This window comes from Dermochelys coriacea, chromosome 15, assembly GCF_009764565.3.
Source record: "Dermochelys coriacea isolate rDerCor1 chromosome 15, rDerCor1.pri.v4, whole genome shotgun sequence".
Lineage (NCBI taxonomy): Eukaryota > Metazoa > Chordata > Testudines > Dermochelyidae > Dermochelys > Dermochelys coriacea.
The window spans coordinates 2774292-2802187 of NC_050082.1; the positions used below are offsets into that span (position 1 = coordinate 2774292).

General features: G+C 47.3%; 1 protein-coding gene across 6 annotated transcripts in view; it reads left to right on the forward strand.

Annotated features, from left to right (window-relative positions):
- Window positions 1-27896, forward strand: part of OSBP2 (oxysterol binding protein 2) — a 345452-nt gene that overhangs the window by 80533 nt on the left and 237023 nt on the right. Inside the window, exon 1 of one of the 6 annotated variants that reach the window (XM_043497822.1) lies at window positions 5602-5750. The exons of the other annotated variants lie outside the window; for them this stretch is intronic. The gene's annotated coding sequence lies outside the window, so the exon portion shown is untranslated. Of the gene's footprint in view, window positions 1-5601; window positions 5751-27896 lie in introns of those variants that run through there. 6 annotated transcript variants of the gene reach the window in all.

Consider the following 27896-nt stretch of genomic DNA (forward strand, 5'->3'; position numbering starts at 1 on the left):
TGGAGACTGCAATTTTGAACACACGCTTGAGTTCGGACAGTCCCTTCAATCACCAAGCCCATAGCCCTTCTGCCCCACAAAGGGGATGTATGTAGGATTGGATGGGACCCCCAGGTCATCAAATCCAGTCCCCAGGTATCATGAGTAAAGTCAGTAGGTTCCAATCTGTGCTTTCCCCAAACAAGAAAGACCTGAAATCCAGCTCTTTGCTTGACTGGCAGGGAGAAACCCCATATTCACAACTTACAAATGGTTTTGGGTTTGCAGGTTTTTGGGAGGCTTTTCTTCCTGTATTTTAAGTCCATTGTCTTTTCTCTCTTCCCAGGGCACAAGCTTTTCCTAAGCTGTAAGGCTGGGAGGGACTACTTGGCTCACGAGTCTCACCTCCTGAATGGCAGGCCATAGACCTTCACCGAGAGAACTCCCATTTGAACTATTAAAAAAGCATCCAACCTTGATTGTCTAGTTAAGGGAAGCTCTGTGCTACGCCCTCCTGCCTGAAGTTAGGCTGCCCACTTGTCAACCCGCTATTACTAGACAGACTCTGTTGGTTTCCCCTGCTTATGACCTGCTCATTTGTGTCTCTCCTTTTTTCCCCCCCCATTTCCTTAGGGGATTGTTTCTCTGAACCCTTTTTCAGCTTCACCTCAGTATAACATGAGCCTGACCATGTTAGCTCAGCTCCAAGTTAAACTTGTGAACCCAGGCTCAAGTGGATTTGGAATTGGACAAAGCGAGTTGGCCCAGTCCTACCTTTCGGGGGTTGCTTCCATCTGTGAGCGCTGTAGAGAAGGTGGTGCAAAGAAGGCAGTGTGGCCTCAATTCTGTTCCCAGTGGAAGTGAAGGAGGAGTCTTACTCATTTCATGGGAGTTGCACTGGATTTTTGGGTGTAGCTGAGAGCAGAATATGGCCCAGTACGTTCTCTGTGTATGTACAATACAATTTATATTCAGGACCAACTTTAACAGGCAACACACTCTCTTAAGTGACCACTTTAAGCTAGCCCCTGTGGTTTCCACTACAATATTGTTTGTCCATTAGTTGAAGCGCCACTTTTGCTAGGCAATTGGTGCTGGTCCCTGGGGTTGGGGTCAAGGCCGGTTTTGCTGTGCGCTTTCCACATAATGTCAGCATGCAGTGTATACTCTGTACAGTCTAAATGTCCCCACCCAAGTGTGCATGGTACTCTCCTGTAAATGCATTTCACCTTGGTAATTAATCTGCATCACTTCAGTAATAGGGAATTTAAAATATTCTTCCCTAAACACAGCAATGTGCAGCTTGTTGTATGGCACAGAGCAAAACATTCCTGTAACAGCCACATCTCACAATGATCCCCCAGCTCCTCTGCTAGAAGAGTGCAGGGTGATGGTGGAGCCAGAGGGTGGCACGGCTGCACCAGTCATGCAGCATTGTTTGTATTAAAGAGATTTGCTTAAAAGGTCTCTAGGCTCTGAGGGTTGGCTAAGGCTTGTTGGTGCGTGGGTACATTGCAGGTGTTGGAAACATGGTTATGCTGTCAAGAGAATGTGTTGACAGGTTGTGTCAATGCAGCAGACACCGTTGTATAGAGATCCCAGCCCAGCATTCAGATGGACCAGCTGACTCCAAGGCAGCTTTCACACATTACTGATCTGAGATGGGTTCAGACTGGTCACAGATGGGAGAGTGGCTCTAGCTTGTTACTAAGCCCTTGAGCCAGTCAGTCTACTGGTCAATCTTTGGGGGCACTGAAAAGCAGTTGCCATTTAGGCCTTAGCTACATTAGAAAGTTGTCTGCTTTAAGGAGGCAGTGTGTCCTAGTGAATAGAGCACGGGCCTGGAAACGGGGAGGATGTGGGTTCTACTGGCCTGCTGAGTGACCTTGGGCAAGTCACTGCCCCACCCTGTGCCTCAGTTTCCCCCGCGGTAAAATGGGAATAATGATACTGATCTCCTTTGAGATCTATTGATGAAAAGTGCTAGGTGAGAGCTAGGTATTATTAACTTTGCTAGTATAGTTAAACAGCCCCCCTTGGGTGGATGCAGTTATACTGGTGTAAAGGTGCTTTATGCTAATACACCTTTTCCCCCTAGATCAGAGTATAACCATCTCCACCTGAGGGGTTGTACCAGTTTAACTGTATTGGTAACAAACACCTCTAACCTACATAATTATACTGCTACAATGTGCAAGTGTAGACCAGGCCTTAGAAATAAACTCTGGAGAGGATATGCCTCTTGGATCCTTCCCTTCCCCTCTGAGTTGGCAAAAACAAGGGATACATTTAAAAATGTTTTAAATAAAACCAGTCCCACTTGTAAATAATTACTAACTCCTTTAGGCCTGTTTATGGGACACAGTTACAGCACTTGGGCTTTTTCAATGAACTGCAGTTAAGTAATTGAATCAAATATATTTATTATTGGGCATTTTAAACTCCAAGTGTTTTAAACATACTGCTATGAAATAGATAAATTGGAGGGGCTAGTAATTAATTTATCACACTGGGAAATAATATTTATGTTCAACAAGCAGAAAAACAATCAGTGTTTTTTTAAATTGTGTATGTAGCCATCCACATAAAGATTGGGACCAGACAATAGGGAGGAAATCAGTGTTGTCGGATGGTTAGAGTGGGGGACTGGGAGTCGAGACTCCTGGGTTCTAGTTTGTCTCTGTCAATGGTTGGCTCTGTGATCTTGGGCAAACCCCCTAATCGTGCTGTGCCTCTATTTCTCTATCTGTAAAATAGGAATAATAACACTGACCTCCTACAAGGCTGTTGAAATTCTAAAGCAGTCTGAGAGCTAAAGAAATGCAAGGCTTTATTAATTTAGTAAAGATTACAAGGGCTAATGGCCTGGGTAAACAGCGACTACAGAGGGACGTTTGCTAATTGTCTACTAGTGATCAGCACTAGTGCCTAGGGTGATAAAGGCATATAAATAGGGATAAGGGGCTGAAACTAAGCAAAGGGGAATTGAGGTTGAGAATGGGGTGAGATCTATTAGCCTGAAGAACAGCCTGGCTAAGGAAACCATGCGAGCCCCATCATGCTAGTTTTTTAAAACTAGACTGTGTAAAGCATGGAGAGCAACCCTTCATGAGCAGCCCAGCCCTGGCCGGGGGCGGGATGGCGAATTTGGACTAAATCATTTTGTTCATTTCACCCACCTCTCACGTCCAGGCGATTGGTGGTCCCCTCTGCCCTGGGGCATGGAGGTGTGATGTGCTGATGCTCCGGGGCAGGGCGAGCATCCTGAGGGGATTGCTGAAGTAAACATGAGCTCTTCTGCCTAGATCAGCAGACAGCAAATGATGCTCCCTAGTTTTCTAGCCTGACTGATTTTCATTTTTCTTCTTGTGGAATAAGTTTCTCACAAGTCATCTCAGTCCACCTTTGTGTGCTACTTGGAGAAGGAGAGAGAACCTTCTGCAAACCAGCTTTGTTGGCAAGGGTTTCTTTTCCGTTTAAAAACACGTTCCTGGCACCAGCCCTCTACCTTTACTGGGAAATAACAAAAAGCCAGGGGAATGCCAGTGCACCACTGACACTGCATTTTCTGCAACAGATGCGATAGAGGGAGACTTCTTTAACCAGCGGGTGGTGCTGTTGCACCAGTATTTGCAACTTCAGCATCAAATAGTTTTGGTCCATAGGTCTTGTCAGATAAAGAAATTCTGAAGGGACTCTACCTCCTCGCTAGTCTGTCAGTGCTCCGGATTCCTTGGAGCTTTCTGTTGAGCTGATATGTCTCACCAGAAGGTTTGACCTCCTCTATTCTGCCCCAGTTCTACAGTAATAGCCCGCCTCTCTCCCCGAGGAACAGAAAACTACAGGGGAAGTTCAAGTGCTGAGTGACTCTTGCCCACCACACCTGGCAGGCAGGTACAATAGCGCAGCTCTGGGGCTGTAGTGTCCTACAGGAGCAGGTTATGGGCAGGACTTTCCTAGCCGAAGGCCCTTTTTTATGGCACTTGTTCCCAGGAAGGTCCTGCCTGAGCCCCTTGCTGGCTGCAAGCCCTATTTATTTTGGCAGTCTGCTTCTTTTCCTGCCAATGTAAACCAATTTGAATGTGTTCACACAGTGGTTTGCACCCTAGATTGATTTCAAAGGCAGTTGTAGTTACAGGGCTCGTTGTGTGTGGACCAGGTCTCGGACTGAGACTCGGTGGGGCCAGGCTCACTGTTGAAGGGGCTCTGATTTTGCCATGGTAGGCCCAGCCGAGCCCAGGAAATGCCAACAGTGGGAAGGAAGCATCCAGAGCAGATTGTGCTAACTGAATAACCAGGACAGCATGAACCACCCCTTGATAGCCAATGGTCCAGTGGTGAGGCTCTCCCTAAAATGCCGAGACATGGCAGAACTAGGCTGTAGACACTGCCCTGCCTGACTCAGAGGAGGGACTTGAACGCAGGTCTCCCAGATCCAGGTGAGTGCCCCAAGCAATGAGCTACAGACTGTTCTGGGGTGGGACGCTCTCATGCTCTCCTGCCATTCCACTTTGTATAAATAATTAAATATTAATTAGGCCAGCGGGAGACTGATCCTGTTGCCCGGTGCGTGTGGTGTGCACCTGAGATGTGGGAGGCCCAGGTTTGAATCAGACAGAGCAGGGGCTGGAATATGGCTTTCCATTGCCCAGTTGAGTGCCCTACCATCCAGGCTGTCTCGTCTTTCTTAGTCTCTCCTGTTGGAGTTGTTCCACTTGGTATACAGAATTAAATATTCACCGGAGCTGGGACTCAAACTTGCGTCCTGCTCAAATGAATATTTGCTTATTTATACAAAGTGCAGCAGCTCCAATAGGAGACCTTGAGAGCCCTCCTGCCCCCCAAATAGCCACTCGCCTGGTGGTGAGGGAGGTCTGGGTTCAAGTTCACACTTTGGGTAGGGGTCTGGACCTGGTTCTCCCATGTCCCTGCAGCCTCAGGGAGTGCCGTCACCACCAGGCTGTTGGCTGTTCTGCTCATGGTTTCTCTCTCTCTGGTTTTCAGCAGAAATTCCACCCTGGACCTGAGAAACCTTCCTGGGCAGAGGTTTGGGTTTGACAAATCGACATGTTCCATTGAAAAGTTCCCTACACATGTACTACGGAGCCCAAGAGGGAAAGAGATGGCAAGGAAGTAAATGGCTTCCTCATATTTGCTTTTCCAAAACGCTTACACAGCAGAAGAACTGAGTATTGGTATGAGGTATGATTAGGAGAGGGCGATGCTTGGGTTAGAGAAATCCAGAGTCGTAGCCCTCAGGAAACTGTTATTCAGGGAATCTCAAAGCGACTTTACTGGGAACTTCCTCAGTGCATTTTAAATCTGAGCCAGAAGGATGAATCAGTGGTAGGCTGAGCTGTTGTGGTAAATCCCTTCCCCAGATCTACACCATCTCTGTAGCCACCGGGCAGATTTACTGCCGAGTAGGGTGTTACTGTTCTGAGTGCTAAACATTGCACCTACCCATGGGGGTGTATTTCACTGGGTAATTCTCAGCACCTGCACAAAATACACACCCCTCTCTGCAGGAAGTGTAGGAGTGGGAGGCTCTAAACCTGCGTGTATTTCTTTGCCCTTTATTGACTTTATAATCATTCCTTTAACAATATCTTTGAAGAAATATATCTGAATAAAGAAATCCAGATAGGTCTGTCTGCATCCCTCAGGATAGTCTGTCCTTCCAACAGCTAAATGAACCCTGGGACCTAGCACTCAACCCTCTTCGCTGCCTCTGGCCATCCAAACCCACTGCATATTGGTGTCACTGACTGGTAAGGAGCTGCTGACAAAGCTTATCGAGTCATACGCAGTGTTTGCTAAGTATTGGTACATTGCTCCAGGCCAATATTTTCCTGTTCCATGGGTAAGAATAACTAGGATGATTGCTGACGATAACATATACAGAAGTTCTTGTTAGGGCTGCAGGGTCTAAAGACAAGCAGCACTATCACAATTTCTGTTTATGAAATTATTTCTGTGGCAAAAATTCTGGCACCTTATACTAACAGTTGTGCTCAGAGTACTGTATGGGCCCAGAGCAGTGCGTGTGCTCAGAGCAGTGAATGGGCTTGGACCGTGCGTGTGCTCGGAGCAGTGAATGGGCTCAGGGAAGTGAATGGCTCATTTCCATAAATCAGAGGCCAAAATTTTCAAACTTAGTGCCCAGCTTTCGGAAGAGCATCCACATTGATTTCTGTAAGGGTGGCACAAAATAGGCACATATGTAAAGCATGAAAAAGCAGCCATAACACAGACTCCGGACAGGCTACTGTCCCCATCACAGCCTCCTGCCTCTGCCCTCTTTCCTCCCCCAGCAATGTATTCACTCCAGGAACAAACCCTGCTCTGAGGAGACATTTCACAGCTCCTGCAGTCAGGTCCATAGTGAGCTGGGTGATTGGGAGGGGAGGCAATGCAGGTACTTGGTAGGGCCTGTGCACTTCTTGGGGCTCATCAGGCATTGCTGCAGATGTTGCCTGTCCTTGCTTCCCACAGGGCTCATGGTAGCCGTGAGTTTTCAGGAGGGATGTGGACCGGGGAGAGGGGCTTGGTGAACAGGTTGGGGGAGGCTGTTCTAGGAGTAAGGGCCATGTGGCAGAAGGTGCCAAGAGGCCTGTGAGAGGTGGAGGCAAAGGGGGCTTTCAGGCTGTTATCATTGGTGGAAGATGGGACCAGGCAGACTGTGAACAGATCGCAGCCCCAAGGTGTGGGCAGAACTTGTGCTAAGGCTGATGTGCCAGGGGAGGGGCCGCCGCATGGATCTCCTAGAGCCAGTTACAGAGGCGGGGTCCCAGGCCAGCATTCATTGCTCTGTGCTCCCCTCCTCACAGCGCTGGTCTCTGAGACAGGAATACCAAGGGGAAAGCAATGGGCTGTACAGTCAGGGAGATGGGAAGAGGCTGCAACCCCCCAGGAAGTGTTGGGTTTTGGATGGGACTGTTCCAAAGCTCAGTGGGGGCACAGCCCTCTCCCCCCGCAAACAATTTGAATAAGCCCCACAAAAAGCCCCCCGTTCAGTTTTTGTTCCCCAGAACCCCCTGTCAGCAGGATTTCTGTGTGAGGGGTAAGCAGGCCCTAAAAATACAGTGACCAGCCCTATTCCCATGGAAATCATTTGGCACTGACCTCCATGTGCATGGTGGCTATTAGAACAACAGGTTCCTCTAGGCACTGGGGCTAGCAGAATTATTTCAGCAATCTGCAGGTGGAACAAGAGGCATGAGGTTTAGTTTTGCTCAAGCGGAATCAAGGGACTGATTTGGGGCGAGTGCCCCTTATTGTTCTCAAGAGCTTGGCATAACAGTACCCCGCATTAAAAGCAAAGCTCTGAAACTGTCGTAAACAGACACCAAGGAGCATATGACAAGATTTCTGGCCAGCGACTGGCCCTGCAGCCGTCCTCCCTCTGCTGCCAGGCTCTCATGTGTGGTCTCACCTTGTTCCCTGTGTGGAATTCATGTGATATCAATCATGCCACCATGCAGCCGGACCTGCAGTGCAGATGCGAGTGGGGCAGGGCAGGGAGCAGGAGTTTGCCCTGTGATTTTTATTGCCTGGAAAACTCTTAGTGCAGAGCTCCCTGTGGCTGGTGAGTTGCTTTTCAAGACATATCTTTTCCCTATGCTGCACATGTGAATGGGACTTTCCTTTAAAGCGTGAAAACCAGGAGAACTTGGAAAGGGTAGGTGTATTATGGTTTCTTCCCCATCCTGTATCGCAGCAGGTATTCATCCTTGCTGGAAGGGAGATGCAGCACTTGATAGGCCAGTGGCCTAGTCCATTATGGCAAATTTCTCATCTTTAAACATATTAAGAAAGTAAGTAAAGGACAGAGGCATAAAATGGGAGGATCCCCTAAGATTCTGGCTTGCCGAGCATGCTCAGAAGGCCTCATGGGGAGTTCGGAGCACAGAAGGGGATCCAAATACAAGAAGGTGACAAAGTTCGTGTGAACTACCTCTGCCTTCACCAGCAGAGCACGGTCCCTGTGGAGGCCCTGTGAGGGGGAGAACCGTGGGGGAGGCTCCGTGTACCTGCTGCTGCAGTGTCCAGATCTGCCATCCTGGAGGCAGAGCAGGTGATCAGGTTGGTAAATCTTGGGTGCAGAAGTCCTAGTGGGCCTGATCCTCTATTGCCTCCTGTCATGTCATTTGCACCTGTGAAAACTGGGTGTGAACTGCTACCCTTTCCTGACACCTGTGCAAAGTGGGTATTATTGACAACAAGGGCCAAGTTCAGGGAGAATCAGTTCCCAGGTGCATAAAGTGGCTTCTTTCTTCTCTCGCCCTGCTTTTCAGCTGTCTGGCCTTGCGGAAGCTGACAGTTCAGACAGCTTCTCTTCCTGCCATTTGCCATCTAGCTCTCCCATGGTACTGAGCCTCCCATCATCTAGAGATGTCAGGTGTCCCCTGAGAAGGCCAGATAATCGAGGTTCTGCTGTAGACATACTTGGCCGGCATTTCCCAGGTTCCCTTTGCTTTTACTTCAGAGCTTTGTGTTCCGATAGGTGTCTTCTCCCTGCCAAGCTCCTGTGTGGTCTTGCAATGAGCTCACCATCCTATTGCAACCCTATTGCTCACCATCCTATTGCCTGCTTCGCTTAATCCAGATGGCCACTTTATTGGGCTGTTTCCCAGTGACCGAGCCTAATGATAGAGAATTGCAGTGACTGCTGTCAAATGGAGATAGATATAGCAAAGGTGCTGCTTAATTGCTCACTATAGTCATTTGGGGCTTGGTATTGCTCCCGTCAGATTCACTGGCAGTCTTGCCACTGACTTCAGTGGAGGATCCAACCAGTGGTATTTAGCTGTGGCATTTGCTTCCCTTGTAGATCTGACAAGTACAGTGCCTTCGCTCACCCAGACACTCACTAGCCTAAGGTGTGGATGGGAGTGGCTGTGGAAAATTTCTCCTCTGGTTTAGTGCAGAAATGGTCGGATAAGGAAGGCAAAGGAAAGATCAGTTCAAGCTGAAATGCAGCCAATGCACACATATCCAGTCCGCTATTTTACTCCATTTCAAGCCATTTGGGGCTGCTTAAAGAAAGGATTTCTTTAATTGCAGTGTGGTCATTCAGAGGGAATTGATATCACACCCTGAGCCTTGGGAAGTCCCTGTCGGGCCAGAAGGGAGAGGGAGGGGGCTTGTGGCAGCGTGAGCACAGGTAGCCCTCCTCACTGGAAAATCTGGGGACACTTATCAGAAGTTTCTAAAAGGCAGCCAGCCTGGGGAGGCTGGCAGCTTCCTTCCATGAGAAGGTATCTGGTTAATATCGAGTTGTTTTCCTGATGGATGCACTTTTCCGTCGAGCTCTGAGGAAGCTGTTTGTTCACAGTCGGGCTGCTGTACACTACAAAAGGACTTTCCCTGACACACAAAACACATAGTCTGTTCCATCCCTTTGAAAGGATAATGCTGATCAGTGTGATCCACTCTCCAGCTCCATGGAAATACCCATATACTGATGCTGGAGCAGGTAGGATGGGATGGAAAGGAGGCAGCTACTGGCTGAGCATAGGGACAGGCTACAGAATAGACACAGATGAGGTCAGAGAGATGGTGAGTTTGGAGAAGATCTTGCTGTGGGCTCTGAGAGGGGCCAAAAGGTTCTAGGGGGTAGTGGTGGGGGATTTCCCATTTTCAGGCATGGAGATGGGGTGCAGAAAGGGGCTGTTGGATTTGGGAGAAATGTAATTTGGACAGTTGAGGACATTAAGGAGACCATATAAGAAGGGTGTTTGGGGAGGAGGTGAAGACAGGAATTAGGGTTTGGAAGAGGAGTGCATCAGATCAGATGATATCCGATGTGGTGGGTGGGTCGGACGTGATAGTGGCCTTTGAGATGTGCAAGAGAGAAGAGGGTAAGGAGCCAGTGGGATCCTGGCAGCGGGTGGCAAATGGAGGAGCGGGCTGAGACAAGGGAGGCCAGAGGATGTTTGGATGGAGGCAGGAGCTGTCTAATCGTGCAGTTTCGGTATTAATGCTAAGCTTATTGCTGAGGTAACTGAGAGCCTGAGGATGGAGCCAGTGGAGGAGAGAGAGGACAAGTAGGTGTGAGGAACTCCCCGAAGCACCTCACCTAGCCAGGCTGCACAGGGCCAGATGCACAGACCCCTCTGGACCGATTCCTGTCTTTGGTTCTATTGGAAGTGAAATATTCACCAGAGAGTAATCGAAACTCAAACCGCATGTGGTAAGCAGCATCTCCTCCCCACACTGGGTTCCACCAGACCCAGCTTGAACCCAGTTCTAGAGCAGGCAGCCAGAGCGGAGCTGCTGTGCTCAGATCCACCAACGCTGGAACTGGGTATAAGACCCAGAAGAGATGAGTCAGGTGGGCCCCTTCCCCCCCAGCAGGAGGACAATGCATGTTCAGGCTTAGACACATTACACACAGACACATCAGTCCTGGTGACTTGGTAAAGGACATTGATTTAAACAGCTATTTTTCACAGTGAATGTGCCCTAAAAATACTAATGTGAGAGAACTATAAGCAGCGATCTGGATTTCAAGAGAAAAACAATCTTAAAAGAAAATGCATCAGAAATGTTTGCATTGCTAAGACGTTGCAAGCGTTATTTGCATGTCAATGTAATTACCTTGATTACAAATTGCTTCTTTTTATATCTGAAGCACATAATGGCCCTTTCCCCAACTTATTATCAAATGTTAATCACTGTGTTGTCACTTGGCTACTTATAATGTTCACCCGTGTTCCTGTGATGTCAGGTTCTGAGCCCTGCCTGGGAGGAATTAGCTGCTACATCAAACGTAGGCTCTGCCATTGTGTGTCGATATTCACGGGGGCTGAATGTATCTGTCATAAATATAAAGGGAAGGGTAACCACCTTTCTGTATACAGTGCTATAAAATCCCTCCTGGCCAGAGGCAACCTCCTGTTACCTGTAAAGGGTTAAGAAGCTCAGCTAACCTGACTGGCACCTGACCCAAAGGACCAACAAGGGGACAAGATACTTTCAAATCTGGAGGGGAGAAAGGCTTTTGTTTGTGCTCTTTGTTTACATGGTTGTTCTCTCTTGGGACTGAGAGAGGCCAGACAGAAATCCATCTTCTCCAACCCATCCTGATCCAAGTCTCCAATATTGCAACCTGTAGAGGTAAGCCAGACAAGGCAGCTTAGTTTATCTTTTGTTTTATGTGAATTTTCCCTGTGCTAAGAGGGAGGTTTATTCCTGTTTTCTGTAACTTTAAGGTTTTTCCCTGAGGGGGAACCTCTGTGTTTTGAACCCTGTGAAGTATTTTCCATCTTGATTTTACAGAGGTGATTCTTTTACCTTTTCTTTAATTAAAATTCTTCTTTTAAGAACCTGATTGATTTTTCATTGTTCTTAAGATCCAAGGGTTTGGGTCTGTGTTCACCTGTACAAATGGGTGAGGATTCTTATCAAGCCTTCCCCAGAAAAGGGGTATAGGGCCTGGGGGGATATTTTGGGGGAAGACATCTCCAAGAAGGGCTCTTTCCCTGTTCTTTGTTTAACACACGTGGTGGTGGCAGCATACAGTTCAAGACCAAGGCAAAGTTTGTACCTTGGGGAAGTTTGTACTTTGGCTGCAAAGAATAAGCTTAGGGGGTCTTTCATGTGGGTCCCCACATCTGTACCTTAGAGTTCAGAGTGGGGAAGGAACCTTGACAGTATCTATGGAACAAAATTGAACATCAAAGCTGATAATGCTGTTTGCTATTTTCTTGTGGGAAAAGGTAACACTTCTAGCTAGAATGCTGCATTATCCTGCCTTAACATCTTGTACAATGCCACTTCCTCCTGGTGTCATGTCTGAATTCAGCTTTGATGGAGGTAATAAGTGTTTTTAGCCATCCTTGTAGCTGTGCTGATGCAAACCCCTAGTGCAGTTAACCCCAGTGCAAGCCTTGATTTTCCTGGTGTCACGTTAGTTTTGTATTGTTCTAGTTTTTTTAAATCAAAATGCTGTGTAGTACCAAGCCAAATGTCTTAGAGAAATCTAAGTGTACTACATCAACAGTATTACCTTTAACAACTAAATCTGTAAGCTTATCAAAAAAAAGATATAGGGTTAGTTTGACAGGGTCTATTTTCCATAAAGCCATGTTGACTGGCATTAATTATATAGCCTTTTAAAATTATTTATTAATCAAGTCCCATATCAGCAACTCTGGTATCTTGCCGGGAATTGATGTCATGCTATCAGGACTATAATTACCCAGGTCATCCCATTTACCCTTTTTAAATATTGGCTCAACAGTAGCTCTCTTCCAGTCTTCTGAAATGCCCCTGATGTTCCAAGAGTTATTGAAAATCAACATTAACCATCCAGCAAGCTTCTTGATCAGCTCTTATAAAACTCTTGGCTGCAAGTTTTCTAGACCTGCTGATTTTAAATGGCTTACTTTAGTAGCTGCTGTTTAACGTCCTCCTGAGTTACTGTTGGAATAGGAAGGGTATCATCATGATCATGAAATATGACTAGATCTTTTTTCCCCCAAATATAGAACAGAAATACTTATTGATCACATTGGTCCTTTCTGCATTCATATTGACAGCTCTGTTGAAGAAGAGGCAGTTGTGTACCACGTTGTACAGCCATGTTTGTCTTGTGGCCTGCACTAATTTAAGCGTCCCATGTTTTTCTTCTAAGCCAAAAACAAACAAATGCTAATTAGATCTGTGCAAGAGTAAACAGAGGGCTGGATTCAGATGTTACACATACAATCGTGTAATTAAAGGCTATGTCTTGATGTGTACCCACAAGGGGGGCAAATGAAAGTTGCACAGGCAATGATTCCAGCATTTTCTAGCTTTCAGGTATCTGACTTTGCAACTTTGACATTCTTTACATGTCGATGTTTTTGGTGTGTAATTATTTAATACCTGCTGGGTGCAAACCCACTCTGCAGCAGGGATCCACCATCCACGAGCTTATCCAATGGAACTGCCAGAGAGCGAAGCTGCAAACCAAAGAGGGGGAATGGTTGCAGAGCTGAGCGGTGGAAGAGGAAGCATCACCTGTGCCATGGGGAGCAGAGCTGTTTTCAGGGAGAGCGATGAGTCTCATGTCCCTGTGGGAAGGAAACACAATGCACAGACAGTTTCATTAGTCTGGAAATCCTATGTAGGTCACCGGAGGAAATCAATTGTATTTCTTTCTGATCAGAGATTAGCTCATTGTTCCCTTTTAAAAATCTCCAGCTGTATGTTCTAAAGGCCTTTAACTGCATCTGGTTAAAGAACAGCACTAATTCAGCAGCAGGCATGGTTCGTTTGCTTGTTGTGGTGGAGGAGCTGCACTGTGCAGGCTCTCTTCTTGTTTTCTGACTCCTCCAGCATCCGGCCATGAGAGGGTGCCGTGCAGAGGGCCAGGCTTGGGACTGGAAGCCCAGAGAAGGAAGGCAGGAAGGCTCGCCCCTGTGGCTGCTCTTTGTAGGATGTATCTTGTGATGACAAAGCAGGGCTCAGGTAACATTGCTGTAGAGGGGGCTCTGCTGAGGAATGAGCTAGATTAGACTGGCTCAAAGCTTGACAAAGCAGGACTTGCCTTCCTGATAAAAGTTCCCACTGTCACTGGGGTGGGAGAACGTACATCCCAAGCAGAACACCCAGGAGCCTCAGAAGACTCCATGCTGTCCACTGAGCACTTTGCCATGCAAGCCCAGTGCACCCGGGAAATACTTAGGTACCATGGGACTGGGCACTGTAGTCCCTTCCATATATACTATGTATCCCTTACATGGATGGGTGGAGAGTCCCTTCCGAGCTCTAAGGCTGTGTTTGCAGTGATGTTAGTATGTCTCTCGGATCCACTCTATACTTCCTGCACCCCACTGTTGGGATTCCATCCAGACCTGTACCCCTGGGGTGGCCTGCTCCCATTCCCCAGGCCGCTCCTCAATTCACATCACATGCTCAGTTGTGTCTTGCTTTGGTAGCTCATTGCAGGGAGGATGGGTTTGAGGACACTCATTTCCTCTGTGCCAATCAGATCCTCATTCGACATATAACAAAAGACTAATCTAGTTCCTATTAATTAAAACTGGATTAAAATTATGGAATCATGTAGTCATTCATGCAGAGCATTCCCATTGTAAGGAATAGCATTTCCCTAGAAAAAAAGAAATGAAGTCATGAGCACCCTAACAAAATATCACCTTTGCCATTGTGTCTTACCTGTTTCTTTCCTTTCCCACCAGAGCTTTTCATTAATTGATACAGGAACTAGACACAGGGGTCAGTTCATCTGCCACTGAAATGCAGCCATGCTGCAGATGTTTAATGTTACTCAGCTGCAGCTTAGGACAGAAAGTGAAGAATATCCTATCAAACTACAACAGAAGGGGGAATGTTAGGGAAGCAGATTAGTTGGGCTTTGAACAAGGCACCAGTGTTAACTGTACAACATTTGCAAAAAGTACCATGTGGTTGTCAATAATCACAGATGATTGATCGGTCAATTTTACATCTTATCTGAACAATGATGGGTGGAATTTTCAAATTGCCCAGGTGATTTAGGAGCACAAGTCTTGGTCATCAATTGGACTTGTGCCCCTAAATCACTTAAGTAATTTGAAAGTCCCACCTGACCCTTTATTATTATTATTATTATTGTAATAATTTGGTTATGGTACTGTCTAGAGAACCCCTGGAGCGAGGCACTGTATACACATCAAGTGAGAGACAATTCCTGCCCCAAAGAGCTTATCTAAATAGACAAGACAGACAAAGATTGAAAAGAAAAATAGGTGGCATGACTTGTTGATAGTCCCACTGTGCATAGCCATGAGTTAAATCCAGTTGCATAGCCATGAGTTGCATAGCCATGAGTAGAATCCAGATCTCCTGACCCCAGCAAGTGAGCTGTAGCTCACGAAAGCTTATGCTCAAATAAATTTGTTAGTCTCTAAGGTGCCACAAGTACTCCTTTTCTTTTTTAGATTATCTCTGTTCACCTTCAGTGCTGGCATGACGCAGCTGGGCAGGCCGGGTTCCAGCTAGCAGACAGAGCAGGAAGTTCTTGTGGTTGGCCCCTTGTCAGAAGAGCTCAGAGTGAGCCAGAGCCTGACACGTAAAATAGATCTTTTAAATAAAGCTTTACCCAGAACCAGTATCCTCTTAAAGTCCTGCATGCCTCAAGCCCAGCTCTCCTGCTTCAGATACATGGAGAAATATCCAACACTTTTCTGTGCAGTGCACAGACACCTAGCTGATGGGTACAGTATATTCACTGAAGATCAAACTATTGCTGACTCAAAGGAACATGTCTCCCACAATTACTTACTGAAGTTTTCTGTCTCCTAGCCAAATAATGACCAGACCCAACAAGCTAAAATGAATAATAGCTGATGCTAGCATGCCCCGCAGTGGCACAATACTTCCTTCTTTTATCATGCACACATCTATACCCCCACCTTTCATCCACCTCTGTAACCTGAGTGGCCATTGTATCCTCAGGGAATAGGGCACTTTTGTCAGGAGACACTTTGCACTATTCCTTTAAAACCAGATGCAAAGTGAGTGACAGCCAACTGTCTATCAAGTTTGTGTTTCTTTATTGCTAGAGCCTCTTTATCTAGTCAGCTTTATTTTGTGGTCTAGCAGACTGAGGTTGTTTTAAAGGGCATTTATCACTGTAGATAACAGAGGAGAATATGTAAATCTAGTGCCAGGTGCTAGTCATGGAGTCCCCGGACAGAGAGGACATAGGCAGTTGCTACTGAGAGTTTGTGTCCGTGAAAGTGGGAAAGCTTTGCCTGCTGGAGAATTCATCTAACTAAAGAGAAGTGTCTTGCCATGGGGAGGGTTCTTCAGCATGAAATGGAGAATGTATGGTACAGTGCAGCCAGCAGATTAGTACCTTTATTGGCTCTCCCATCTCCTTTGGAGCACTTGCAGTCCTCAATAAAGTCCAGGGAGGGCCAGAGTCTGCTCTCAGAGACAGTCATGTGAGGGCCATGGAATTGCACTGGATTTACACCTGCATAGCCAAGACCCTCGTATGTGCTGCCAGTCTTTTAACAGAGGGAAGGACTCCCATGCTCATTCCTTCTTCGCATGGTATGAACTCTGTCTCTGAGGTGCAGCAGGCACGAAGGTTGATAGATGGAGGGAAGCTATCATCTTTGTGAAAGACTTACCCCCTGCACGCACACATTCCGGGGTACCACCTGATGTACTGGGGTACCATTGAGCCCACCTGTTCCAGCATCCTGGGTTCCCTTACACTGTCCTGCTGAGCCAGGCCCTCAAGCCTCCTTCAGCAAACACATACATAGGGACACACCCAACTGCAGAAAAACACAGACACTGAAATCAGCTCTGTATAGGAAGACTCAGCTAGGGAATTGCCCAGCACTCAAGTGCACACCCCCTCGGGGGTGCAAACCCAATATTGTATTATCTTGTGCTGCACAGCATAAGCTCATGAAATTCACCCCCTTCCTCAATGTGGAGGAAGATGTGCACAAGTTTTTGCCCCTCAAACAAATTTATTACTACACAAGATAGATTTTAAGTGACTATAAGGGACAGCCAACAGATTAAAGCAGATTACTGATCAAATAAAACTAAGCTTAATACACTAAAGAAACTGATTACAAGTAGTAATTTCTCACCCTAAATGTTGTTTTAGGCATTTCTTTCACAGGACAGACACCTTTTTCAGCCTGGGCTCAGCTCTTCTCCCCCGGTTTTGTCTTTGTTTCTTAGATGTTTCCAGGAGTCATCCTGGATGGGGATTCAGTGAAGAATGAATCCTGATTAACTTACTTTCCTGTCTTAAATAGGTTTTACATATGATGGGGACCCTTTGTTTGCCAGGGTGGTTCCCACCCCCCTTATTGGAAAAATACTGGCATTCTATGATGGAGGTGTACCAGGTGACATGATCACATGACCCTGCAGTGTCAAAGTAGCCATGAGTCAAAGGCTGTTTATAGCATCCCAGGAAGCTTCTCAGGAAGGTGGGAGATTAGCATCTTCAGAGACCTATTCTTCTCCCTAATGGCCCAGCCAGACTGATTGCCTATTGTCTGGTGGGCGTTCCCCAGGTGCAAACACTTTTGTAATTGATATAGTCAATTTGCTCAAGTTGCAATGGGGGAGGTTTAGATTGGATATTAGGAAAAACTTTTTCACTAAGAGGGTGGTGAAACACTGGAATGCGTTACCTAGGGAGGTGGTAGAATCTCCTTCCTTAGAGGTTTTTAAGGTCAGGCTTGACAAAGCCCTAGCTGGGATGATTTAACTGGGACTTGGTCCTGCTTTGAGCAGGGGGTTGGACTAGATGACCTTCTGGGGTCCCTTCCAACCCTGATATTCTATGATTCTATGATTCTATGATTCTAGTCAACATTCCTACCTTCAGATACCAAAATGATACATGCATACAAATAGGATAATCATATTCAGCAAATCATAACCTTTCCAATGAGATCTCACAAGACCCATCTTGCATAAAACACATCTTAGCTATGCCATATTCATATCATAACAATATCTCTCTGAAGAATATGGGGCGTAGCATCAGTCTTGTTTTCCTATTTAAGTAAAAACACTTTTACATAACTGAGGAAGGAGTTAGCACCCCTGGGTGAAGGGGTTTCTGCTCACTGGTGTGGAATGCTTGCATTTTATTCTTGGGAAATAGTCTCTATTTCAGTGGGATACCAGAGCGTGCGACTTGAGTAATTTGGAGCCTGTGTGTTGTGGGTTAGGGGGTCATATGGGAGTCTGGAGTTATTTTCTCCTGGGGAAATTTGTAGAAAGCACTGATCATTTGGTATAAAGGCAAAAAGAATTGCTCTTCAACAGTGTTTTTATATGCCCCAGGGATAAGTCATCTCTGACAGGCAGGGTTCAGAGATGGGGTGACTGTCAGAGGCAGGGGAGCCACTCCAGTCCTTTCGATTTGGTGGCAGAATTTTCTCAAAGGTCAGAACACAAGTGGAATGAGTTACTAGTGTGGTGCCTGTAGACTGCACCTGGGATTGTTGTTCATTGTTCAAGCATAAAACCAGAGAGTGCCAAGACACTGCAACCTCTGGGCTTTATTCCTTCCCCCATATATATGGTCCTGTCTCATCAAGTACCTTTCTTAGTTCTTAGAAATTACTCTCTACATGAGCATACTGCTACACTATAACATCCCTTGTTGGGAAGCTGTCTATTGTAATATCCCTTTGGTCACATTGGAGATATCAAAATTGAACATGAATAAGTCTTCATATTGTACAGAATCTTGTGTATACCTTGCAGGCCGTTTGATGGTGGAGTGAATGCAAATGTTGGGTCTCCTTGGGGGGGGGGCGGTGTTGGGAGAATCTGTTCCAATATCTATCTGTTGCTCATTGGCATGATAGCTTCTATGTCCTACTGATCAAGTCTCAGCAGAAGGCGTATTTCACCGTCCTTCATGTCCATGTTTTGGTCTTGTGTACATAATGGGCATATAGAAAAGGAGTACTTGTGGCACCTTAGAGACTAACAAATTTATTAGAGCATAAGCTTTTGTGAGCTACAGCTCACTTCATCGGATGCATTTGGTGGAAAAAGCAGAGGAGAAATTTATATACACACACACACAGAGAACATGAAACAATGGGTTTATCATACACACTGTAAGGAGAGTGATCACTTAAGATAAGCCATCACCAGCAGCAGGGGGGGAAAGGAGGAAAACCTTTCATGGTGACAAGCAAGGTAGGCTAATTCCAGCAGTTAACAAGAATATCAGAGGAACAGTGGGGGGTGGGGTGGGAGGGAGAAATACCATGGGGAAATAGTTTTACTTTGTGTAATGACTCATCCATTCCCAGTCTCTATTCAAGCCTAAGTTAATTGTATCCAGTTTGCAAATTAATTCCAATTCAGCAGTCTCTCGTTGGAGTCTGTTTTTGAAGCTTTTTTGTTGAAGTATAGCCACTCTTAGGTCTGTGATCGAGTGACCAGAGAGATTGAAGTGTTCTCCAACTGGTTTTTGAATGTTATAATTCTTGACGTCTGATTTGTGTCCATTCATTCTTTTACGTAGAGACTGTCCAGTTTGGCCAATGTACATGGCAGAGGGGCATTGCTGGCACATGATGGCATATATCACATTGGTAGATGCGCAGGTGAACGAGCCTCTGATAGGTTTCAGAGTAGCAGCCGTGATAGTGTGGCTGATGTGATTAGGCCCTATGATGGTATCCCCTGAATAGATATGTGGACAGAGTTGGCAACGGGCTTTGTTGCAGGGATAGGTTCCTGGGTTAGTGGTTCTGTTGTGTGGTGTGTGGTTGCTGGTGAATATTTGCTTCAGATTGGGGGTCTGTCTGTAAGCAAGGACTGGTCTGTCTCCCAAGATCTGTGAAGAATTATAACATTCAAAAACCAGTTGGAGAACACTTCAATCTCTCTGGTCACTCGATTACAGACCTAAGAGTGGCTATCCTTCAACAAAAAAGCTTCAAAAACAGACTCCAACGAGAGACTCCTGAATTGGAATTAATTTGCAAACTGGGTACAATTAACTTAGGCTTGAATAGAGACTGGAAATGGATGAGTCATTACACAAAGTAAAACTATTTCCCCATGGTATTTCTCCCTCCCACCCCACCCCCCACTGTTCCTCTGATATTCTTGTTAACTGCTGGAATTAGCCTACCTTGCTTGTCACCATGAAAGGTTTTCCTCCTTTCCCCCCCTGCTGCTGGTGATGGCTTATCTTAAGTGATCACTCTCCTTACAGTGTGTATGATAAACCCATTGTTTCATGTTCTCTGTGTGTGTGTATATAAATCTCTCCTCTGCTTTTTCCACCAAATGCATCCGATGAAGTGAGCTGTAGCTCACGAAAGCTTATGCTCTAATAAATTTGTTAGTCTCTAAGGTGCCACAAGTACTCCTTTTCTTTTTGCGAATACAGACTAACACGGCTGCTACTCTGAAACCTGTCATAATGGGCATATGTATTTGCTGTCTTGGTGAAATATATGCCCATCCATTGCTACGTGGAATGAGGATTTATCTGTTTGATACATGTAGCATGCTTCCAAATGTGTGATTTGCCCTGAGGAAATAATTTGATACTGACAGGGTCTTCTAGCTGTAGTTTTGGAAGGTCTTTAGCTTGTTGGTCCTAGCAGGGTTTGGCCTTTGTATCTCTTTCTTTTTGTCTGTGACTCTTCCACCATTGTCAGTGCAGCAGTGCTGGGCTATAGGCACCTGGTACACATATGACTTTACATCAAGTTCTGTTCCAGGCTGTTAGTAAGGCCTGCTATGCGAGGGTCTCCCCAGTCCAGAATAGCTTACCATATATTTTCTTTGCCTTTTTGAAGCTTTCTTTAATAGAGTCTTAACAATTTTAACTGCTGATTTGGCTTTGCTGTTTGATTGACTCTGATATAGTGATGATGTGATAAGACTGAATTCCTATTGCTGGGCAAATTGCAAAACTCACTGCAGGTAAACTGGGGCATGTTGTCTGAAATGACTCCGATTAGGATCCAATGCCTGCTGAAATGCTTCCTTGATTTGTCTAGGCCTGGTCTACACTGCCAAGGCAGCTTTTGTGGATGAAACAGCAGAGGTGCACGTACTGTGAAGCTGCGTTCGTGACGAAACTCCTCAGTTGCAGCACTGTGATAAAACCACCTGGACGAGAGCGATGAGGCTTTTTGCGCAAAGGTTTTATCGCCAAAGTGCCAGTGTAAACACCTTGCTTGCTTTTCTCGCAGTAATTGGCCTCCAGAGGTGGCCCCGGATGTTTTGAACTCAGCAGCCCTGCAGGCATCTGTCCCTCCCCTTTCAAAGCTCCGTTCTGACAACTGGCCTGCTGCACTGCTTTGCTCTGCTCTGTTCCGGGAAACAAAGAGCAAATCATGAATGTGGAATACTCCTGGGTGTGTGTGTGTGTGTGTGTGTGTGTGTGAGAGAGAGAGAAAGAGAGAGAGAGAGACTGTGTTGTGCAGAGCCAGGTAGGGAGGCGGGGGCTGATGTCGGGGTTTCCCCCTCCCCCTGTCTCAGGACAGGTTGCTTCCGGCGGCTGTCTGAACTTAAGAGACAGCACGGACACACTTACTCTCACGGGCCCCCACTAGGGTTGCAGGCGTCCAGTTTTCGACCGGAACGCTCGGTCAGAAGGGGGCCCTGGCGGCTCCGGTCAGCACTGCCAAGCGGGCCGTTGAAAGTCTGGGCGGCAGCGCGGCAGGGCTAAAGCAGGCTCCCTGAAGCGGCAACACGTCCCTGCGGCCTCTAGATACAGGGACCAGGGAGGCTCCACGCATTGGCCTCGCTCTGTGAACCAGCTCCGCTGCTCTCATTGGCCAAGAACCGCAGCCAATGGGAGCTGCGGGGGTGGCACCTGTGGGCGCACACAGCACGCACTGCACAGAGCAGCCTGGCTGTGCCTCCACCTAGGGGCTGGACATGCCAGACGCTTTCGGGAGCAGCGTGGAGCCAGGGCAGGCGGGTAGGGAGCCTGCCTTAGCCCCACTGCACTACTGCCCAGGAGCCGCCTGAGGTAAGTGGCACCTGGCCGGAGCCCACATTCCGAACCTCTCCTGCACCCCAACCCCCAGCCCTGAGCCCCCTCCCAAACCCTCTCCTGAACCCCAACCCCTGGCCCCAGCTCCCTCCCAGAGCCCACATCCTGCACCTCAGCCCACTGCCCAAGCCCTGAGCCCCCATCCTGGAGCCTGCACCCTCTTACCCGCTCCTGCACCTCAACCTCCTATCCCAGATCTGAGCCCCCTCCCACAGCCAAACTCCCTCCCGGAGCCCACACCCTGCACCCCCTCCTGCACTCCAACCCTCTGCCTCAGCCCCTTCCTGCATTCCAAACTCCTCTGCCCCAGCCTGGAGCCCCCTCCTGCACTCCAAACCCCTCATCCCTACCTCCATCCCAGAGTTCACTCCCCCAGTCAAAGCCTTCACCCTCTCCTGCACTCCAACCCCCTGCCCCAGCCCAGTGAAAGTGAGTGAGGATGAGGGGATGGAGTGAGTGGGGGTGGGGCAGGATGTTTGGAAAAGGTGCGGGGCAGGGACGGACCTCGGAAGAGTGGGGCAAGGGTGTTCGGTTTTGTGCAATTAATGTTCCCTGTCACACACTTCCCCCCCCCATCATCATCTCTGGTGATCCTACAAGGTCGAGGATGATCTCTTTCACAGGTTTTATTTTTCATGGGTCCTTTGGTGACTGAGGAGTCTGATCTTTGAGCCACAGGCTCGTTGGCAGATGTTGCAGGTGGTGGTGGAAGACAGGGTTGCGCGAGACCGTTGTCTGTCCTTTCTTTTCTGGTGTTTTTCTGAGACCAGAGCAAGGCGATTTTCCTCAAAAGTGGACGTTCCTTCTCCTACAAGTCTTTGCCGGTTATCCCGATCCTGGGCTGATGTCTCCCAGTGTGTGGTGTCAATGCCACATCTCTTGATGTTTATCTTGAGGGTGTCTTTAAAGCGTTTATTTTGGCCTTCTCATTTCCTTTCTCCTTTGGTGAGTTGGGCATACAGCAGTTGTTTTGGTAAGTGTACATCAGGCATGTGTAGCAGCCGTGTTAGTCTGTATTCGCAAAAAGAAAAGGAGAACTTGTGGCACCTTAGAGACTAACAAATTTATTTGAGCATAAGCTTTCGTGAGCTACAGCTCACTTCATCGGATGCACGTTCAGGCATGTGCACACTGGTGCTGGATAATCAGGGCCTCAACGCTGAAGATGGCATCTGTGAGGACACTGACAGTGCGATGATCCTCCCACTTTATGTTGAGGATCTTCCGAAGAAAGTGCTGGTGCTGGTGCTCCAGGTTTTTCAGGTGTTTTCTGTAGGTCACCCAAGTCTCACAGCCGTAGTGGAGAGTTGGGATTATCCCCGCTTTGTAAACTAAAAGTCCAGTGTGTGTTCTGATGATGTGATTGTTGAACACCCGGCGAGACAGTCTGCCAAAGGCAAGGCTGGCACAGCGAATTCTGTGCTGAATCTCGATGTCTGTCTGCTCTCTGTGAGAGATGGCTGCCAAGATAGGCAAAGTATTCTACATTTTCCAGTTCTTCTTTGTCAATGTAGATCTTCTTTGGTGGGTCTGATGATTGACCGGGGACTGGCTGGTGGAGAATTTTTGTTTTCCCAATGTTCAGAATTAGCCCTAGGCTTTTGTAAGCTTCAGAGAAGCAGTTAAGGGCTGTTTGTAGATCCTCCTTTGAGTGTGCAACTACAGCTCAATCATCTGCGTACTGGATTTGAGTTATTGTTGCCAATATTACTTTAGTTCTGGCACGGAGATGAGAAAGGTCGAAGAGATTGCTGTTAATGTGATATTGGATGCTAATGCCCTGTGGTAGATGGTCTTGAGTTAATGTTTTCATAGCTACTAAGAAAATAGAGAAAAGGGTAGGTGCCAGTACACAGCCTTGTTCTCTGCCAATTCGGATGATAAAGGTAGAGTCACGGCACAAGATGGAGGCAGTGATCTGGTCATGGAGGAGTCTTACAATGGTGATAAATTTGCTTGGGCAGCCAAGCTTGACATGATTTTCCACAAAGCCTCACAGCTGACGGAGTCCAAGGCTTTGGTCAGATCGATAAAGGCCATATACGGCTCCTGGTGGTGGTGTTGAAATTTTTCCTGGATCTGCCTGGCTGCGAAAATCATGCTAGTTGTGCCTCATGATGGTCTGAAGCCACACTGGGACTCTGGAAGTACTTCCTCTGCAAGAGGTACTTCCTCGGTCTGCCTCTCCCCCTCCCCTCCATACACACACGCTTCCTGTCACACACTCTCCCCCCCCCCCCCAACACTCCCATTGAAAAGCAGCTGGCAATCTAGTAGGATACCCATGGAATGATAGGATTGAGAAACCTGCATCATTTGACGCTTTACCTGCCCCATGAGGCATTGAAAACCCTTCCCAAAGCACCCTGTAGCCAGTTGCACAGTGGGATAGCTACCCATAGTGCACTGCTCTCTGTGTCGATGGAAGAACTGCTAGTGTGGATGTGCTCTGCCGACACAAGGAGCTAGTGTGTACATGCAATAGCAGTTTAATTAAAGTGCTTTAATAAAAGTGATATAACTTTTGGTGAAAAAACTTGGCAGTGTAGACATAGCTTAAGATGATCACTGTGGTGCTGTCTGACAGCTCAGTTAGTTCCCAGAGGTCTGAACAGTAGTCTACAGTAATGAGGTCATCTATATGGTTTGTGGTGAAAAGGTCCGTTCCTACTTTTCTTCAGGGTCAGTTGCTGACATATCCAGAAGCTGTTGGAGCATAAGACAGACTTTTGCCTTTTACAGCTTTTTATCTAGCTCTGTTGCAAGTCCATAGTTTTTCCATTGTGATCTAAGAATATCCAGTTGTTAAACGCATCCCCATTCCTGTCCCTCTGCTTGGGGATAGGAATCTGCTATGCTGCCATGAAACCTCTTTACTTTTTAGTTAGGTTTAGGTTGGTTTTGCAGTATTTTGGTTTCTGATTTCATGTACCTGCAGGAGCCAGCTCATGTTCAGCACCACGTTCAGTGTTCAAGCATAAAAAGAGGGAGAGCCAAGGGGCAACGTTCAGATTTATTCCTTCCACCACATTTACTGTCCTCTCTCATCCAGCAGAGTTCTCAAAGTTCCTCAACAGCACCACTCTCAGATGACGGCGCCCCGGTGGGAAGGGAGCATAACCAGCAGGGAGAGGGATGTACTCAGAGGTCATCAGTCGCTGACTGATCTCCCACTCTGTATTGGGCCGGCTCATCCTTATGGGAACCCCCACCCTCAGGCTGTCATTTTGATGTCTGTTCTGACCCAATCCCCAACGCAAGCTCAGACCTGGATAACTAGGCACAGGTGGGGCTGAGCCCAATTCTCCTTAAAGAGCCAGACCACCTGTGATAGATACCTCATCTCTGGGAACTGCACTGAGACCCACTGACACAATCCACATAGGCCAGCAAAGAGCAAACAGCCCTTGGGAGGCAACTGTGGGTCACCTCCTCCCTCCTTTGCCATGCAGTCAGTGTTGCAGTTTGATTCTGTAGGGCAGAGGTAAAGACATAAATGGAATGGAGGGTGCTATGCTAGGGTTTGGATGTAGTCTGGTTTGATGGAACAGGCTCTTGACTTCTGCCTTTTTCAATATAAAATCAGATACAGCTGTAGTGTAATGCAACTATATTGCCAGGGACAATGTTAATTGAGACTAATAACTGGTGGCTTTTGACCGACAATTACTGCATGTGTAGTTTTGCAAGGTAAAAATATGGCTTTGATAGGTCTTGGCAAATCTAATCTCTCTTTAGCAACAGCCCATTCACACAAAACATTTAAATGCTCATTTACAACCAAAGGGAGACGTGTCCTTGAGGGAAAACAAGACATGTCCTTGTGGGAAAACAAGACGGGGGAGAGGGAGCAACAGGAAGATAAAAATCTGATTTATGATTTGCCTGCTGTGTACTGATGGGAGGGTACGTTGTTGACAGAGGAGCCTCTGGTGGAGAGAAGCTGCGTCTGGTGGAGAGAAGCAATGGCATTAGCTATGGGGGGGCTGACAGACGTGGCACAGTGGGTATCGTTAATGAGCCTGGTTGCTGACATGAGGGAGAATCAAAAGGCTACAGAAAGAGGCCCCTGACGCAGGCAGAAGTAGAAGAGACGGTGCTGAAGCTGAGAAGAAAAGGGCTGGATGGCAGGGGAGCTGGCATTCACTTCTGAGAGATGAAGGGACACAAATCAGCAGGAAGAATCTCTAAGCAGACTGTTTGTGGGACTGAGATGTCCAGAGCACTGGGGTAGGTTTATCTTCCTCCTGCAGGGAGCTGAGCTGGAGGCTTGGCATTCTCCTGGTATAGCTAGTAAGGTTTCCAACAGGATGCAGAGCTCTCAGTTGCCAGCCAGACAGTGGTGTCTGCCAGTGACCGGAGTAACAGGCTTTTGATCAGGATTCTTCTCCAGGAAGATGGGAAGCATACCGACTGCTGGTAATTGCAGGTAGTGGTTTCTCAAGCAAAGGGCTAGTAGCTTATTATCAGCTAGAGAAGGTCATGGAGTGTAAGATGAGAAGCAGAGGGAACAGGAAAATACTGTCTGTCTGCTTGAGCCTGCAAAGAGAATGAGTGCCTGGCTAGATGTGCTGACTGGCTGCTTGGGCAAAGCTCTGTAGGTCACTCTGAAAACATCTGCTCAATGTGCAGCAGCCATCAAACAAGCGACCAGTGTGAGGAGCCATTAGGAAAGGGATAGAAAATGAAATATAAAATATCATAATGCCACTATATAAACCCATGGCATGCCCACACCTTGAATACTGTGTGCAGATCTGGTCGCCCCATCTCAGAAAAGACCAATCAGAATGGGAAAAGGTGCAGAGCAGGGCAACACACATGATTAAGGGGACGGAATGGCGTCCGTCTGAGGAGAGATTAAAAAGAGGGGACTGTTCAGCTTGGAAAAGGGACGCCTGAGGGGGGAGAGGATTGAGGTCGATAAGCTCATGGCTGGTGTGTGGGGAACGAGAGCAGGGAAGAGCTATTTACCTCTTCACACAACACAAGAACCAGGGGTCACCCATTGACATTAATAGGCAGCAGGTTTAAATCAAACATAAGGATGTTCACCTTCATACAACGCACAGTCCACCTGTGGAACTCTTTGCCAGGGGATGTTGTGAAAGCCAATAACTGGGTTCAAAAAAATTAGATAAGTTCCTGGAGGGTAGATCCATCCATGGCTATTAGCCAAGCTGGTCAGGGATGCAGCCCCGTGCTCTTGGTGTCCCTAAACCACTGACTGCCAGAAGCTGGGACTGGACAACAGGGGATGGATCACTCGATAACTGCCCTGTTTGATTCCCTCTGAAGCATCTGGCATTGTTTACTGTCAGAAGACAGGATACTGGGCTAGATGGCCCATTGCAGGCATTTTTGTGGTCTGAATATTACTCAGGAAGGATGGAGCAGGTTTTCTACAAATCGATTACTTCCTAACAATAAGGAACCAGTAGTCAAAGTGGACACGTTGCCTCTAGCCCTGCGTGTGGTGGCTCTGAATCTGAATGACCCTGCATGTGCCCTTCTGTCCCATTTCCAGGACTTCGAAGAATTAGGGGGTTGCGTTTTTACTTGTGTTCTGCCTCCCTGAACCATTTCTCACTCCAGATTTCACCTTAAAACCTCCCCTTTTGCCACAGACTGATTAACACTCCTCTGGGCTCCCCTTTGCCTCCCCTTCATTCCTCTCTCTTCTCTGTCATTGGCTACTTTCAGCTCTCCCTCCTTTAAATGGCAGCTCTGCTCTGTTTCTCAGCTCTGGGTCTCTTCCTCCCTTTCTGCCTGTGCTGTAGGAGCTTTGCTGACCCTAACTCTGTGAGGCACATTCACTGTCTATTCTACTTCTTACCAATACAGTATATAGAGGCAGGCCCTAACCTGAAGCACAGCGCACTGTAATTAGCAGAGTCAGGTACAGATCAGTGCCCCTTGCAGCAGATATTCTCTTCTGAATATCCGAGAGCTTTCCTGACACTGAGATCCATTAAACTTTGGAATGATCCCCTAAGGGACGAGGGGGCAGCCCCGTCACTTGGGATCTTCACTGCTAGAGTTGGCCATGTACTGCGGGTTGAGCAGTGCTACACTGGTTGCAGAGATTGGCTGATGTGTGACACTGATGACGTTTCCTGTCTCTGGGTTTTGTGGTTGTCTGATCGTGTCTGAACCCCTTCAGCTTGCAGCTGGCCAGAGGTCAGATTTTGATCTCAGGTGCCCAAGGGGATGACAGATCAAGTTGGGCAACCAGATCCTCAGCCTGTAATTTACTGCAAGTGCTACATATTTTCCACTGCATCTTTGGCTAGCAACACAGCTGAGGGAGGGGCATGGACCCTCCACCTCTTTACCCCTTATGGGTGTCTTGCATCCCCATGGGTACTAGCAGAAGTCAATGCAGCTCGTACAA